We start from the raw sequence: 19440 nt of genomic DNA on the forward strand, positions 1-19440 counted from the left end.
TGCAGCTTCTTTCCAGCGGCACAGTGAGCATGGCCCCCCACCTATGGGCATACCCATTGCACTACTTAGTGAATCAAAATGAATACAAAAGGTGATGGATGGGATGACTGTACTATTCTTAGTCACGAGTAATTACTTGGGCATCATCCCAATCCATCAGTTTTTTGACAACCATGCCACCTCAGATTAGACCCAGCTGCTTCATCGTGGTGGCTCGTCCAAGACCTTTTGATTTTACTATATTTATATGTCCCATATCTTTACTTATCAGGGCTTCAGCTGGCCCTCTTCATCCTTTGGTCTGTTGTTGTGTCATTCACATGTTTTCATCTGCCGCGTACAACATGCAGCATGGGCCCAAGGGTCCGGCCATTTCATTCACACTGCATAGCTTCACTGTGAGTGACAGCAGTATTGAGGATGACAAGGACATATCCACAACTCTTAAGTGCCAGGGACTACTATTGCCAAAATAATGTTTTGCTTTTAGACATTTCTATTGGGCCCAGCAGGTTCCCCAACAATAAGGGTTTGTAAATCCATGACACAATAAAGGAAAAAGGCTACCAGTTATGACCACACCTGTTGGCTTTGCCAATGCTTCTGTTATATTTTGGAAGCAAACCCCTGAAGGGAAGGCAGAAGCAAAAAATCAATTGCATAGATTAATTCTGTATACATGTTTCGGCTTGGCTGGGTTTAATTAGCATACAACTATTCTCTCGGTGCAGTGACTTAAAAAAAGCGAAAAAAAGATTTGCTTGGCATAGGCGAAATTAGACGATGGTGCTCTGCAAACATTCTGAAGGGTCAAAATTAGGAAGTTCGCAAAACAACCGTGTTGAAAATACAAATCCGTGCAGCCCTAATCTTGACCTCTCTTTGAAAGGAAGGTAGACTCCGAATTAAACATTTTAGGAAACAGCATCATTCCAAAAGAAAGTCTGAACTATAGCAGCTTCCTACATAAATAGAGGGTTCTGCTAATACACATAGTTAAAAACATCAACTGACTATCTCGTAATTCACTGCTGAGGATTTAATGCTTCCACGAATTCAGAAATGTAGCACAGGCACTGGTGGAAGCCGGAACATTTAAACAGTCATTCGCTATTAACTATGCATAAGAAGGCATGTGTCTCACTTCAGCCTAAAAATTTCACAAGCCTGACTTTCATAGCAGGAAATCCATGAAGCATGAATTCCTCCTCATAAAAGTCAGCCATGCAGATAAATTCACGATATTTTAGATTTAAGAGAACTGTGTGTTTATGTGTTGTTATGATATCAACGTGTTCGGTACAAAGGAATTACCACCTACATACAGGGAACATTTTCTTGCCTTTCAATGTTTGGGTTTTGAAGTCCATATTTTGACTCAAGAGTGTAACTTTTCATAGAGTATTCACTTTCCCTGTCAAGACAAATTATTTTTAGGGAGGTGATAACTTGGCTTCAAATGAGGTGAAACCATCATGTTGATAAATGGGTTTCTTGATGAGGGGAGTTTATAACCTGGGAATACACTCCGAAAAGACCACACAGATCTGTTACTGGAATATGCTGTTAGCTGCTTGTTTTTAGAAATAAAATACACATGGTATTCTTATATAGAGAGAACTGGGCAACTGAATTTTAAACATTATCGCCACTACTGCCATGCTACTCTGCTGGCATATGGCCGAGGAACTCGTTTTGGTGTAGTTGGGATGCAGTAAAAGGATTTTCGCTAGTCAGATTAGGTTCACTTGCAGTTTATATTGAGCATCCACGGTTTATGTGGCACTGTGGCAACCAGTCACTACATAGCTATGTACATGGCTTAAAATGTCTATAATAGCCCTTGAGCACAAAGCAAGAGACAAAATAAAGATTAACATGAAAATGCAGCCCAAACGTTATATTGAGAACGTCTTATTTCTAGGTTGAGGAGGAGGTTGGGTTGTAGACTGCAAACAAGACATACTGTGAATAAGTAAAAGCACACATTGTGCAATTTCGAATTGAATGTATGTTTAGTCGTAATGTAATACGTCAACTTTAATAATATTAAGTACATCTTTACAGATTTGATTAAAAGTTGCATTGTTTATTTGATTACACACTTTGGGTGAGGTACTGTGCACCAGCTCTGCTCCAGGATAAACGTGAAATAGGCAGAGAAGGGCCAATACACTGAATCTGAAAAAGCTTCACAACATATCCACAAGTTGTTTAACGAAGACAAACAAGTACTGCCTACAAAATGGGGAGTTGTAGGATTTTAACAGAATTCTGCTATTATTTATTTGGTCTCACAGTAAGGAATTTGTGCTATGTGTTGCATTTATCTGCACACTGTGCAGTTGGATGGCCCTGAACACTAAAATATCGAAACTGTGCGAATTCAAATATGCACATCATTTGCTCTGCAGAATTGCAAGGAAGAATGCATTACTTTTTACACATATTAAAATATAAAAGGCAACTTAAAAAAGAATCTTGACTGTGGTTATGAACATTTTAAAATATCATTGGATTGACTGGCACTGTAAAATATCCCCTAAATATTAACATGCCTTTGGAAAAACAGTTCTCCATGTACGCCATACATTCCATGCATAATAGGGGAAGATATCAGAAAGTTGACATATATGATTCATCTACTATAGGTAATCTTTCAATGACCTTACTGATTGGTAACCAGGGGCATGGTCTTCCAAGCCAGTGCTTGGAAGTACCACTCAGCATATATAGTTCGGTAGAAACAACAAATAACTTCCCAGAAATTTAAAACAATTCCTTGAGCAATATAACAAATAAAGAAATAAAGAAAAACAAGCATTGGCATAGCCAATGGGTCTCGCCTTTGGGACCTTATAAGTGTTTAGGCATGCAACAGTTGATGTTGTCGCACCAAGGATATTGTGCTGGATAACTAAACACTTATAAGTTTCCAAAGGCGAGAGCTATTGGCTATGCCAATGCTTGCTCCGGACTGCATTGACAGCAGGCACATCGATGCACGTGTACTCACACTGCTCACTTCTCACTAGTGCAGAAGTTACGGCATGACGTCATGCCAGGTGAGCGTTGTAGGGGAAAGGAAATCCTTTAAAGAGAGTCAATTTCTCTCTGGATTTCCTCTCTCTTTTTGAAACTCAGGAGCAGCAACATTGTTGTGGTGTCACCAGGGCTTTAAGTGGAAGCTTTTTCAATATTATATACAAGCCATAGTTGCTGTTTATTTATATTATGCAACTAACACCCATTGACAAAGCCAATAGTCCTGACTTCTTATAGGTGTGATGTTACTTGTATCCTATATCTGTATGCAATGACAGAAACAACAAAATACTAGTCGGGCGGCACACTATGCTAAGCACAGATTTTTAGCTTATGTGTTTTTAAGCCATGCCCTTAATTACATTGGCCATGTCCTTTTGAGTGTCCTCCTAGTTTTTTCATCCCACTTAAATCCCTGATTGCAGGAATGGAAATATGTATCTAACTAGGGTATTATGACACTGGCATAGCAAATTGTACCCAACTGAGGCAACTGAGAACAAGGCATGCCACTGTACATGACTAATGCATTTCATTACAAGAAGAGTCATATGTATCTAAGTGGGTATTATAATACTGGCATGGCAAAGTTCATCCAATTGGTTGCAGTGAGAACATGGCACGGTACCTATCTGATGCTCTGTAATTCGGGGATGGGTACATGTACCTGAGTGGGCTTTGTGGTACTGACTTGGCAAAGTGTTCCTATCGGGGTATATGTGGCGAGCCTGGCATGGCAGGTACGAACTGGTGCTTTGTTGTGAGACTGGCTTGAAAGTGTCTACTTAAGTGAATAGTGTGCCATGACATGGTTTACTCAATGTGGGCACACATGAACAACCTTGAACAGCACTGTGCCAAACAGTGCTATATCTTCTGTGTATTACACAAGCCTGCAAGCAGCTTCTCACTGTAAACATATCAAAACGACTGGTATTGCCAATGCCGAAACTCTTCGGTGCCCGCCAGGAGATAAAAATAATTAGGGAACATTTTGGAAATTGTAGGCAAACTACTTTCAAGAAGCAGCTAGCGGTCTCCTGCTGTAAATGCGTCATGGTGTAAAGAGCTGCCTATGCTTAATTAGTACAAAAAAAAAAAAGACATAAAAAGCGTATGGGGATAAAGTGTTTTTTCCAGCTTCCTGCCTCGGTGCGGACGAACACCAAGGGTTGCCTAGTCTTGATTCTGTCCCATGCGTCTTTTCTTCCATCCCTGTCTCCTTATCCCAGTCTTTCAGTTTTCATCCCTCCTTTCACTTGTCACAGTGTTCTGTCTTAATCTGTCTTTTCTGTCTGTCTCCCTGTTGCTCTGGGTCTAAATCTGGAAATGAAAAATAACTCCCAGTAGCCAGAAACGAGCGCAGGTTCTGACTCCCTGCAAGCACCGGCGAAAATGATGCACGACTAAAACAGTGGTGCTAATGAATGTTACACATTTATACGTGTATTTTATGTTTACTGGTTACAGCGTGTGTAAGAGCGTCATTCAGAGAAACGTAGCAAAAAGAATAATCAGGTTGCCTGCCAAGAAACTTTGAGATAAGGCTTTGCGGTCTTGGGTTTAATTTGTATTTATTTATTCATTTGCACTCTCAGAGGATTGTAGTACTATGGTATGGAGCGGAAGTAGATGGGTTTAAGGACAAAACTTCGAGAGCCAGAGCTGCGGAGATTCCACATAAGCTCCACGGGTTTGGCAGACAGTGCGCATGAGAAAGTGTGAGGGACACACGCTGGAGCCTGATGTCAGACATCCTGAAATGACTTGAATAATGGCCAGCCTGTGGAGGTGTTAAATATACCACGCTGGAAAATCTCCACTGTAATGTGGTGCTGATTTGGAAGGGTGCTAGGACCGCCTCGGACCAGGAGGCAGGGAGGGGCGGGACTAGGGAGGGGCAAGGGAATGCCCGGGAAAAGGAACGGTTAGTTAGATGCAGGCTAGCGACGAAGAAGGTCGCGTATAATAAAGAAGGAGTTAAACCCTCACATGTGTCTGCGTGGAACCTCCGCTGACACTACAACTGGCGACGAGGGTTGGCCACGAAGCGCGTGGTGCATGCCTGGACAGTGGGGCTGCGTGTTCAAGCTCTACGAGCGTGGAGTGCTCCGGACGAAGATTCGGCGCGAGTCGGGAGCCCACCCCGATCGCGTTCGTGTGTGAGGGCTGCGACGCGGGTGTCGACCCCGGTCGCTTATGAAGCGAGGCCTGCTGTGACTGCGCGTGGTGAGACGCGTTGACGATCTGGGAGCCTACCCCGATCGTGTGCTGCCTGCTCTGAAGTGGATGGTGAGTGGCGGATCGTTTGCGGTGCCCCCCCCTTCGGTGGAGTTGCTGTGAGGCGGACTGCTCCGGTAGCTGAGATCGTGATCTGTGTGCCCACCCCTGTTGTGTGCTGCCTGCACTGGAGGACTCGTGGTGAGTGCCTCCCCTCGAGGGATACGTGTGGAGCAGTTTGTGGACTGACTGGAGAGCGGTGGTCTGCGTGTGGAGATCGAGCCTGAAGGGGCGTGTGCAAATGAGGCAGCCATCTTTGAGTCAGGCGCCTGCACCTATCCCCTGCGAGGTCGTCCCGGCGGCCATCTTTAAGTCAGGCAGAGGCTGATTTGGGCAACAAGCATTGACACTAGCAACTGCAAGCCCTGAAAATCATCAAGCATTGGCAACATTAAAAGTGAAAGTAGCAACAAGCATTGACACAAGCAATTGCAAGTTCAGAAAACCATCAAGCATTGGTAACATCACGTTGACAGTGGCATCAAGCATTGACGCATGCAAGTGTGAGCCTGGACAATCCTCAAGCAGTGGTAGCATTAAAGGAAATCGTATCAAAGGCACCATCAACGGTGGCAAACGGTCCCTGTCATGTCGACGTCACCGGTCCGCCAGTCTGGGTCTACGTCGCCTATCGCTGGGCAGTTGGGTATGCTGGGTGTGTCTTTCCTGCGCCCACCTGAGAAGTTGGTCCTTGAAACTGGTGGAGGCATGGGCCTCCGATGGAAAGAATGGCTCGAGGATTTTATGAAAGGGTCGCAGGTGGTGGATCCTGGCCAACAGCTCATAGCGTTACGTAACCTGTTAGGCAAGGACGTTGGGCAAATAATAAAAGAACTTCCGGCAGCGGATGCGGCATCCTACGCCTCTGTGTGTGCGGCGCTCAACAGAAAATTCCTTCACAAACGTAATATAGACTATGAGAGGTACACCTTCAATCTTACTGCTCAAGAGAAAGATGAGCCCATGAGCTCATTCATCACCCGCCTCAGACGTTTGGCTCGTTACTGCGAGTTTGACTCCTTCTCGACAGAAGATGCTCTACGCCTGCGGGTCATTGAGGGGTGCTAATGAGAATCGCTGAGAAGGAAGTTGCTAAAAAAGAGCTATTCCCTCGATGAGATAGAAGAAATGACACATGTGCATGACCAAGCGGAAGAACATACAAAGAAAATGGAGGCTGGGAGAGGCGAGAAGCATGAGCAAGCCTTCAGAATTCAATCACGCACCGGACTCAGACACTCACCGGCGAAGCACAGGCCGTCTAGTGACAAGAGGGCACAACAGTTGGTACGTAGGAGACATCGCAGCTCCAGTCGCAACAACAGAAGGAGGGATCGGCGGCTCAAGTGCTATCGCTGTGGGTATGATTTTCCTCACACAGATGGGTGTCCTGCTATGGGTCAGGAGTGCCGTAAGTGCGGAGGGGAAAATCACTTTGAAAATGTTTGCGGTAATCACAGAAAGCGCACATCAAGAGGCCATGACAGGGCTTCTCGATCGGCTGGCACCAGACATCAGGCCAAGGCAGTACGGGATCAGCAGGACTCGTCAACGGGTTCCTCTCAGTCCAGTTGTCAGTCGTACAAAAGTCACAGACAAAGGCACACGTCGTCTCAAGACTCTAGGTCACTGTCGCCCATCTCGCAAGACAGTGACGAGTAGGTATGCATGGTCGCGGATCCTGACCGACTCAAAAAGTATCCCCGACTAAGTATACAAGTGGGAAAACATCATACGAAGTTTGTCATGGACAGTGGAGCTTCCTTGAACTACATGCCAGTAGCAGAATACCAGCGAATCAAACCTCGTCCATCACTGCGCCCTGCCCATGTAAAAGTATATACATGGATGTCAAGAAAGCCACTCCCATGCTTGGGGAAATTTTCTACGCAACTCACGTACAGGGATCAGACCATCCCCGCACACATTCACGTCATCGAAGGGCCGGAAGCTGACTGTCTCCTAAGCCTTCCAACTGCGGAACGACTACGCTTGGTGGACATCCTGTATCGCGTGGATGATGAGCTGGATGTGACACTGAAATTTCCAAAACTGTTCTCTGGCCTGGGGAAGATGACTCGCTGCCAGATTCGATTGCATATCAATGACCAGGTAGCGCCCATAGCACAGCATCACCGGCGGATCCCGTTCCACCTGCAACAAGCCGTTGAACGAGAGCTACAAGATTTGCTGGATGCGGATATCATCGAACGGACAGAGGGACCTACACCATGGGTCTCTCCGGTGGTTGTCGTGCCAAAGAAGGGCGAACTGGACAAGGTTAGGTTGTGTGTGGACATGAGGGCGCCCAACACTTCCATTGAGGGAGAGAGACACCCAGGGCCGCATATCAGTGATATGATTGCGGCACTAAATGGAGCCACGATATTCTCCAAATTAGATCTAAACAAAGGGTATCACCAACTCGAGTTACACGAAAAATCAAGATACATAATGACGTTTTCCACTCATGTCGGCCTGTTCCGGTATAAGCGACTCAGCTTTGGTGTGTCATCCGCGGCTGAAATATTTCAGGAAGCCATCAGGAAGGTCATCCACCACATTCCTAACACTCTTAACTACAGTGATGACATCCTCGTGTACGGGTCCACCACACAGGATCATGACACTGCATTGGAGCGAGTGTGTCACGCCTTGTTGGAAGCCAATCTCACTCTAAACAAAGCTAATGTGAGTTCCACAAATCCACGCTAAAGTTCTTTGGCCACATCTTCTGGCAAGCAGGAATGAGACCGGACCCAGAGAAGGTGGCAGCGCTAAATGATACCCCCAGCCCCCGAGATGTAGGGGACGTTCGATCTTTTCTTGGAATGGCTAGCTACTGTTTGCGCTACATCCAAAACTACGCGACAATCAGTTAACCGCTGCGGCAGCTCACGAAACAAGGGCACTCGTTTCAGTAGTCAGCGGAGTGTGAACGGGCCTTTAAGGACATCAAGGCAGCTGTGGAGTCTGCCGACAACATGGCATATTTTGATCAAAAGAAGAAAACGGAAATTACGGTGGGCGCCAGTCCAGTTGGTTTGGGAGCAATACTGGCTCAATATGAATCAAAGGGAGATCAACGCCACATAATCGCGTACGCGAGCAGGAGTCTGACGGAGGCCGAGAAAGCGTACTCACAACCAGAGAAGGAGAGCTTGGCCGTTGTCTGGTCCTGCGAACACTTTCACATTTTTGTGTACGGCAAACACTTTACGCTAATCACTGATCATCAAGCTCTTATTACCATCTTTGGCAATCCACGGGCAAAAATGCCCCCCAGAAAAGAACGATAGGGTCTTCGCCTTCAAGAGTACACATATACCATTGTGCACAAGCCCGGCAAAGCGGAGAATCCCGCTGACTACATGTCGCGGCATCCCAAGGTAACAACACGGTGCAAATCGTCGGTGGCAGAAGAATACATTTGCTTTGTGGCAGACCAAGCACGGCCACCAGCTGTCCCGGTCGACGCCATCATCGATGCTACTCTGGAGGACGCCACGCTGATAGAGGTGAAGAGGCGACTGCTACACAATGAATGGAGACATCTGGAAGGTAACGATCAAAACAGAGAGGCTGACAAAACCGAGCTGGCTGCCTTCAGGCTTGTGAGAGAGGAACTGTCAGTGGCCCCCAATGGGTTAGTGGTAAGGGACACTCGACTCGTCATTCCCAGAAGGCTCTGTCAGGGAGTAGTCAACTTAGCCCATGAAGGTCATCGCGGAATTGTGGCTATCAAGAGGGCTCTGAGGGAACGAGTGTGGTTCCCAGGTCTTGATGAAATGGTAGAAAACACGTTGAGAGACTGTCCTCAATGCCAACTAGTCAGCCGGCCTGATCCTCCTGCACCCCTGCAAATGACCAGACTACCGGAAGGGGTGTGGCAGCTAGTGGCAGTAGACTTTTTTGGTCCATTTAAGTCGGGACAATACATCTTAGCCATAATGGATGAATACTCTCGCTTCCCCATTGCTCACATCATATCATCCACCCGAGCTTCAAGTACGATACTTGTGCTAGATGAAGTATTCGCGGCCTGGGGCATCCCCATAACGGTGAAAACAGACAATGGGCCCCCGTTCAATAGTCAGGATTTTGCGGACTTTGCCAAGCATCTAAATTTCAGACATCACAAAATCACGCCTCTGTGGCCTCAAGCCAATGGGATGATCGAGAGATTCATGTCCACGCTAAAGAAAGCCATTCAGCAAGCAGAGGTGGCCCGGCAAGACATCCAGACAGTGCTCAATGAAGTTCTACGGGCATATCAGAACACTCCTCATTCCACGACGGGGAAATGTCCCGCCACGCTATTGCTGGGTCGGCCCGTGCGCACCAGGATCCCGATGGCGGAGTGGTCTGACAAGGCCGTGTGGCCAGAATCAGACACGGACGACATTGCTCGAACGGATCCACTCAAAAAGGAGAAAATGAAAGCGTATGCGGACCATCGTAGGAGGGCTGCTCCATCTGGGATCCAGGAAGGTGACTGGGTCCTGGTGAAACAGGAACAGCATAAGAAAACGGACTGTCGTTTTAATGAGACTCCTCTTGTGGTCGTCAGACAAAAGGGGACTATGATCACTGCCGAGTCGGATGACAAGAGGATAACCAGGAATGTGACTCACTTTCAGAAATGTAGTCCCACGGTGCGAGAGTCTCTTGGCAGTGCCAGCCAAAGGGAAACCGGTCCCCGTGAAACTGAGATCAGTGCTCTGCCACCAAGAGCGGACTCGAATGAAGGAGGCAGTGATCGTCCTGGAGTCGATGGTCGTCCTCACTGACACATCAAGAGGCCGAGTTGGCTGATCGAGGAACTGTAACTATGTTGATGTTGTTTGAGCATGTACATCAAGTATTAGGATGAACGTTTTGAATTTTGTTAAGAAAGGGGGAGATGTAATGTGGTGCTTATTTGGAAGGGCGCTAGGACCGTTTCGGACCAGGAGGCAGGGAGGGGCGGGACTAGGGAGGGGCAAGGGAATGCCCGGGAAAAGGAACGGGTAGTTAGATGCAGGCTAGCGACGAAGAAGGTCGCGTATAATAAAGAAGGAGTTGAACCCTCACATGTGTCTGCGTGGTACCTCCGCCGACACTACATCCACCAGAAAACTTTCCACACACAGACATCACAACGAAGAAAACGAGAAAAACATGTTCGAAAAATAAGCATGCAGACACTCGCTCCAATGAGCACAATCAAGATTGCCGACTCTTTTTTTTCAATATTTGATGGTTTTAGTAAGCAGCGCAGCATGCCGCGCTGCTTATTAAAAACATCAAATATTGAAAAGTACCGTTTGCCGAGCCCAAAAAAAAACAAGTCAACAGAATGTCACGCCGCCAGTGAAGCATCCAGTCCTACTCGTACACATCTTCTGAAGGTATCCCTTCCTGCACATAAACAATCTTTAAATGGCGTTTTGTAACTTCTATGTGTGCTGCTCAATGCAGCATACATGGAAGTTGCAAAACGTAATTTTTAAAAAAAATGATTGGTTATGTGCAGGAAGAGACACCTTCCTGCACATAAACAATCAATGGCCATTTGCTGTTTTTATGTGTGCTGTACAATGCAGCACACATAGAAACAGCAAAAATGTGGAGAAATAAAACATTTCTCCTGATTGCGCCTGTTTAAGACCAGGTTTTCCCTGGTCCTAATTTTGGCACTGCCCCATATTTACGCTGCCCTTGTAAATATGGGGCATCGTCAAAATCAGTGGGTGTCGCGGTGGAACACCTACCACAGCATCCATTGCCCGCCCCCTTCACGTTAAGTATAGCTGGAAAGGGGGCCTTATTTACAAGGCAGCGCTAATCCACGTTAAGTGGCTTAACGCTGTCTTGTAAATAAGGCGAAGCTCATATCGCCACAGGAATGTCACTAAAAGTGAAGTTGTGTGTAAATATGCCCCTATGTTGCTTATATTATACTCCAGGCAAGTTCATAATACTCTACAGCAGTCTGTTACTCTTTACACAGCCATAATGTTAGTAGAACAACACTGAGCAGCAGTCTCTGGACAATAAGTGAGTAAAAACTCTCAAATGAAGAAAAGCCACCGCTCCTGTAAATGGCTTCAATCGAAATTGCAGCAAAATTAAGCATTCATTGTCTACCCTATCCTGGATAGGGGGCACTGCTTATCAGCATTAATATTTTAGCACAGTGGTTTCTAACTTTTTGATTTCTATGGACCCCCTACTTAATAACTCCTAGAACCCTGAATCACTGAATAATTTCTTAAATCCGACAACCCACGCTCAGTCATTACTTGAAGCTAGAGAACCCGGCCTCAGCCTTTTTGATAATTTGAACCGCAAAACAATACACACAATGCAGAAACAAGCATTCATCAACCAAATGCGCAAAATATGAAATATTTAATTTAGTAAGGTTGTAGCTTTTCTAATTTCGATTGAGGCTACTCATCGTCTATACTATATTCTGGTTGATGCACTTGCATTTCTCCCACAAACCAATCCGAGGATACTCACATAATTTTAGTCGCCAATTTCAAATTCCTTCACATTTATCAAATGTTTAAAAATTTTCAATTTTCAATTTTGCTTCTTTATTTATGTAGACGTGTGAATACATTTTAATTTTCTAAGATGCATGGACCCACTGAGTAGGCATCATGTACCCCTAGTCGTCCCTGAAGCACAGGTTAACAGCCACTGTGTTAGTATCTTTGATATCAGGATAATATACTGTGAGATTAAATTGTCAGCTTTGTTGTGCTTGTGTTACATTACTAAACTTGCACAATCAGTGCTGTAGACCCACTGACAGCATTTAATTTACTGGCCCTGGGCACAGGCAGTGCCGCTTTACTAGTGACTTGCAAGTAAATTAAATTTACCAATTGAGTATAAGCCAGTTCGACTATGTTTTAAATAGAGAGCACACGCATTTTAAGCACTGGTTAGCAGTGGTAAAATGTGTGGAGTCATAAAGTCAGCAGACCAGGAGGGTTCAAAGCAACAAGTTACGGGGCAAACAACGCCAAGGATGCCAGATCTAACAGTAGTATTTCTCCAGTATAAGCTTGGATGGGTGAAGAGACTAGCTGCACTTACATGCTATATTTCATGAACTGTCAATAGGCACTGTGATGGTGTAGGTACTGGGATTATGAAGTGATTCCAAGAAGCATTTTAACAGTAGTACTTTTGGGTTTTTGCTGCCTGATAATCATATTTTGTGCATTCACTGTGGAATGATTTGACCAGTAGCATAGCAACGATGCAGGATACCCTAATTCAAGGAAAGAAAATGGGTTCCCTTACAATACTTCCTGATTAGATATTTTAAAAACTGCCATAATTGTGGTGCAGTAAGCCAGAGTGGCTGACTCTGGAGCGCAGAGCTCACAGTTCAATTCCAGAGGCAGCTCAGCTCAGCACCATTTGACTTTGGGCAAAAGCTCCTTTTTTAGGGGCTGAGCCTCGCAGTGTTGGCAGCTGCACCGCGTGTTCTTGGGCAGCTGGCTTTGAGTATTTCAAACTGTGAGGTGTTGTCTATGGTACGGCTGACTTGATTTCCTCCTACGTTCAGGGATGATGATGGAGGTCTCCAGGATCATTGTTCTTTGCCACTATGTGGTAGGACGACCTCGGGAGGGAGTTATGTTGCACGGAAATTATTGTAAAGCCCTGAGTAGTCCCACCGGTATAACTTTTTCCTGCAACTGCTCGAGGCCTGGTTAGGTAGCATGCTCACTTGCCAAATACACCCTTGCAAAACCTGAAAAGTGATCTGCTGTTTTTGCATGGGGATTCATGTATTTGTTTTGCATTTAACCGCAAATTCACCACTAGGAACTTGGCAAACGTATACCCTGTAATTCGAGCACAGGTGCACTATGACTATATGTACATGGCAATTTTAGAGGATTCGCCAGAAAGTACTATATGATTGCCAATAGAAGATCAGGTCTGCTGTGCCTATATGGACCATATGATATTATGTGATTCACCCTAAACAGTTCTACTTTACTTGCCCAAAGTTGGGGATTGTTATGTTTTGCTTCTTAGACCTAAACAACTGCATTTTATGCCCTGTTTTCTAGTATATGCCATTTTTAACTGACTCAGGATTTCCGTAGTAGGCACAGTTTTAATGACCCACGTCATACATACTATATTTTTATAGAGTCCTGTGTGGAGTATTTTGTGTGGTGTATTGATTGTGTTACTGGTGTGAGTGTGTTGCGCAAACACTTTACACATTTCCTCGGATGATAAGCATGACAGCTCTGCGCCAAGCTACTGGGGGTGAGCACAGGTTATCTGTGGTGTGAAACCTACTTCTCCTGACTATGGTAGTAGGTTCTGCCTGGCTTAGGTGCATACCCATGCCAACCAGAAACCCCATTTCTAACACTTGGATTATGCTATGAAATGACTAGCTACACCTACTCATGGACACAGACAGCAGGCACCAAATGGTTAGGACAAGAACATGCTAACTTTCTCAAAGTGGCATTTTCAGAATTGTGATGTAAAACCAAACTTTACCATTAAAGAGGGTTTTAAATTTGAATTCCATAGACACCAAACTTGATATTCCCATCTGCTCCCATTTGTAAGTTACCATTTATTAAATTTAATAAGGGAACCCAATGTTATCCTATGGGAGAGGTAGGCCTCAAAGTAGTGAAAATTAATGTAGGTGTTTTTCACTACCAGACATGTAAAGCTTAAAACCAACTTTTAAAAACACTGCATTCTGCCCTCTGGGTGATGCAGGTCCTAGCCTAAGAGTTACTTATATTAGTCAGTCAATAACACTTTATTTGTTCATTGTGGCCATCAAAGCACATCATAAAGAGCACACTTTACAGATATAAATACATATAAACAAAATACATCAACATAAAATCAAGCTAAAACTATCACCACAAAACTGTTATCTGTAAGAAAGTGCATTGTGCAAAAGTGTATAGAGAGAACCGCAACTTGAACACTACCCAGCTCGGGCGGCACCCTCAAAATGGGCCTTACAACTAAGATTCCTTAAAAATGGTCCACCCTGTTGTGATCATAAAGTTGGAGGTCTACCAACAATACAAAAGTGGTGCTTTAAAAACAATAAAACCTGATTAGGGTGAGGCATACATCTTCTTGATTTTTGTTACCCAACAGATATAACTGATGACTGAGTGACTGGTAGATTCCGAGTTTAAATGCTCTAAAAAATGAAATCCATCTTTCTAAGAGACAAAACCTTGTACTTGCAAAATTTTGGGAAGGAAGAGTAATTCGGGGTACCATGCAATTTATAAAAAAGCATAAAATGGACAGTTGTTTGGCTGCAATGGCTGGCATGGGACATATTTACAGGGCACTTAAGTGGGTGACAATAGTAGAATTTAATTTATGGTCACTGTTGTACCACTTTACTAGGGTCTTACAAGTAAATTAAATATGGCAATTGGGTGTCCTAAGACCAGCAAAGATAAAGGTAACAAAAACAGAAGGATATAAGGCAAAAGTAGGGGGAAAACTACATCAAGGATGCCAGGTGCCATAGGATATAATTAACTTGTATTACATTGGTTGGGATATATGTAGTCTTTGGAATAAAGTATCCCTTTTGCTGAACTCAAAGTACAGTCCTGCTTACATAAAACCTACTTTGACATATCTGTCTCTTAACCATGCATAAATGACTGTGTTTATAGCTATACGAGTTGCAGTTCACCCTTTGCACAAATTCATTGTACACAGAAGATCATGTATTAAATGTTTATCAAGATAAGTTTGTCTTTCATCATAGATTTCCTTTATGATTTTAGGACCGTCTTCCAGAGGGCAACTCCAGCAAACCAGTGAAAATCTTCCACCCACCACTCCAACTACTGCAGAAACCTTCAGTGGACAGACATCTCCTCCTGGTCCTGATTGTTGGGAGGAGCACTGAGTTGTCTGGTCAGGCAGCAAGGTGGAGATACACTAAGCCAATGTCTACTGCAAAATCATGTAATGTAGTCCAGACCTCTCTTCAACAATCTGATGTTGTATCTGGTCCCTGTGGTCCAACAGCCACCAGCTCTAAAGTACTGTGCATCCGAGTCCTGACTCCTATATTTACTAAAGAAACAGCATCTGCTGTTGAGCCAGGGTCTACTGTAATGGTGCACAGATATCAAGGACACAGGGTAGTGAGGTTAGGGGTAGGCCTGAATTGCCACAGCAGAGTGAGGCTACAGATGTCCACAGTTTTCACACTATGAGCCAGAACATCATTGGTGGGCAATCCATACATAAGGATCAGATGAGGCAGATTATAATTCTGTGGAGAATAATCAACATCTACCATCCAACCTGGTTCCTCAACAGAAAGGGAGGGTCAGTAAAACTCCAAGACACCTGGCATTACATTCAAGCCTGCAACTTAGGAGACATCAGTTCCCCTCCGGAGGGGACGTTCATCTGGACCAGTAGGATGGGATTCCAACAAGACTGCCACCATGAGGCACAAGCACTAATTTTCTTCTGTGAGGCACCAACATTCACATTTAGACACTTTCAAGAGTGTATTTTCCTATGCGAAAAGATCGGATTTCTGGACACTGTCTTCAAATAACTGTAAATTCATCCTAATAATCTAGGTACAACCTACTACTTAGTTCTGTTGCTGGGAATATAGTTTGTTTATGTTGTAATTTTAATTTGATCCTTGTACAAAATGTATTTTATTATTGCCTTAATGTGCTGAATATAATACATCTATCTTCATAAAAAATGGTATTCCCTTTTGTAGTTACTACTGTGCCGTCATGGCATTCTTCAACAAAGAAAAATTAAAATATGTCAAAATAAGAACTGTTTTATATTGGTTTAATAATCACAAATACAAGTTAATTTTGTTGTCCTCAGTCACAAATAAGTAATTTTCCTTTGAGAGGTATGGGCTCAAAGGCAATTCCAACTGGAGGGGGGCTCAGCTGCTTGGGGGATTCCAGCCATCTCTGAGATTCCCAAAGAGTCAACCTCAGGTGAACCAGGCAAACGGAGGATTATTAATGACCCGAGAATGACTCCTCCTCCTTGCCAAGGTCTTACTTATTTCATAATCATTGGACCTTTAAAAGATATTATCTAAAGATTATTCTTAACCCACACTTCCCAAGCGACCCAGAATCTCACTCCTTTTTCTGATAGACATCTACAATCTAAACTATTTACCCTATTTACAGACCTAAACCAATCCAGATATATTGGAGGTGAAGGAGATTTCCATTTCAAGCAAATTTCCCTTCTTGTCAGTAATATCAATACAAATAACAGTTATGCATGCTGTTTAATAAGTTTAAATTGTGACCCCTCTCCTGGCAGGACCCCAAAAATAGCCAAATGAAGCTTACCTCAATCTCTTTCCCAAAATTTCTGAGATTGCCTTCCCAACATCTTGCCAGAAGACCTGGATCGGAGGACACTGCCGGTGCTGGAGTGGGGTTTTCTTTAAAAATCGTATACCCTCTCCATTTTGCAAGTTTTAGATTAAAATGAATAATGAATTAATAGTAATTGTACTAATCGTTTGCTGTGTGAATTGACCAACATTACTAATATAAGAAATACACGTGGGAATTGCATTGGCATGGCCTAATTAATGACGTAAACTAAATTTGTATGCATATTAATAATAGACAATCAGAAATTGCATGATTATATGTTGCTTTTGTGATGTATCTGTGATTTGTGCTTTATTAATGTGAATATAACCTGCATTAAGTGTTGTTTGTGCTAGATAAATACATACACATAAGGGTATTAGTAAGGGGATAACAGATTATTAGTCATTTCCATGTATTAATTACATTTTTTGTGTTTCTTTGCTTAAGTTGACCATTTGGTGGCCACAAAATAGCTGACGTCCCTATTAGACGAGAACGACTCCATTATGAGCATCTCTGGTTGAAGTGCGCATGCGTCGCCATCAGCTGCCGCGGCCTTTGTACGACCCCGACTCAACTGTGACACCCAAGGTTATACCGGGCTTTCGGCCAGCTGCTATGAAAGCAACAATGAAAAGATACTATTGCGTGGATTGGAACTATATCTAAAGACACATTATATGTATGGGAAAGAAGTCGGACTTTCCCCAACGGACCAATGAAATTCTTTCAAAATATCATTTGCTACACTTCGGAATGTAAATTTTACTATAAAAATGGTAGACTAGAGAGGTTGGTAGATCGAGACCCTTCAGAAGATTTGCGATTTCCTGACGTTATGCTGATAGAGAGGACGGTGACACTGCAGGACAGCTGTTTTCCCAAGACTCTGACAGTATGAACTGATGACCAAGATTTTGACTTAGAGGGCGACTTTTAGCCAGAATAGGTAACTATGATGATCTATTTTGCTTGATTAAACCCAGAGACTCAAATTTAAATTATTTAGATACAATTTAATATTCATTACAAGAACTGTGTCGGGTCGTTATTAATTGAGGAAATGTATTTATGTAAATGATGTATAGAATTGTTATCACTCCAACCTGCAGCTATGAGTTCCATGGCCTATTCATGGGAGGAGTACTAAAGGAGAAGTTTAGATCTTTATGAGTAGGGATCTGTGAGTACTCTCTTCCATTACAGCGAGTGGAACAATCACCTCCTTGAAACAGGTTATTAGATGGATGTATGTTGGTGTTGTGGGCCCCACCAGCGAATGTAGTGATTGTGTGTGATCTATGCTATGATTTGTGACGAAGGGAGGGATTTTGCATTCCGCGCTGCATCACCGGAACATATGTACATCGTCAGCATTCCCCGTAGAACACTTTAGGCAAGCTTTGGTTCCTTCTCCAAGTTTTGATAACCTTTTAGGGGTCCAATACTTTGTGAACTGTAAACCTATGGTTCTTCTGAGAGGTTCAGCTTTAACAACCGACCATAAAGTGTGCATCGATACTTGCCATAGGTATGTTACATCTATCGTAGACAGGCCTCTCTTCCAGGACTCCTCCAGAGGTGCTGACACCATATCTTCTCCCTTTACCAGCATCAAGTACCACTTGGAAACTTCTTTGTGGTGATGAAGGGTCCCCTGCAGTTTATTTTGCCATTCTTTGTTTCATTCCCCCATCTTTATCTAAGCTGCCTGCCCAGCTTGATAATTGATAAAACTTGAACTTAGATAAACTTTGGTTTGTGATGGTATTTAAGGTCTCCCAGAAAATTGCCCACATTTATTTATTCCTGCTTCCATCAGTGGGACAGGCAGTTTATCTTGCAGGCAATTAGGAGTCCCTGGAGAATTCCAAATAGGTGCATTAATACGGTAATAGAGTATCTTCAAATTTCTTCTGATCTGGTACCAAAGCTCACTTGGGGCCTCATGTAGGTGGCATACACTTTACCGATTCTAAAATACCGAATCATACCGATTCGGTATTTAAGAATCGGTAAAGTGTATGTAGGTAAAAATTCGGTAACTGTTACCGAATCGGAGTGAGTCGGTAATTACCGAATCGGTATTTACCGATTCGGTAATGAGGCATACCTTCCCATTGATGGGAAGGTATGCCTCATTACCGAATCGGTAAATACCGATTCGGTAATGGGGGAGCACATGCAAGGGTGGCAGGGTGTCACATTGACACCCTGTTGCACCCCTGATTCGGCCATGCGTGCACATGTGGCACACATACATGCCCTAAGGGCATGTATGTCTGCCACATTGCACACTTCTAAGCGCTATGACATGCTTATACACATCCATACTTTATTTACCACCAACTATTAGTTGGTGGTAAATACCGACTCCAAACAACACCCACACACTCCCCGTACATCTCATTTCTGTATTCGGAATTTACCGAATCGGTAAAATTACCGATTCGGTAATTTTACCGATTCGGTAAATTACCGAATACAGAAATGAGCCCCCTACATCTCAAAAGCCAAAATACCGGTCGGTAACGGTATAATTACCGAAAATCGGCCGTTACCGACCGGTATTTGGCTACCTACATGAGGCCCTTGGTGCTCTTAATAGTTTCAGTTTAACTTTCTTAAAACATTTTGGGTGACCAAATTTAAAAAGAAAGCAATCACTGCCAAAAGGTAAATTTCTTGGTAATTTCTT

Source organism: Triturus cristatus, chromosome 2_2 (assembly GCF_964204655.1).
Source record: "Triturus cristatus chromosome 2_2, aTriCri1.1, whole genome shotgun sequence".
Classification (NCBI taxonomy): domain Eukaryota; kingdom Metazoa; phylum Chordata; class Amphibia; order Caudata; family Salamandridae; genus Triturus; species Triturus cristatus.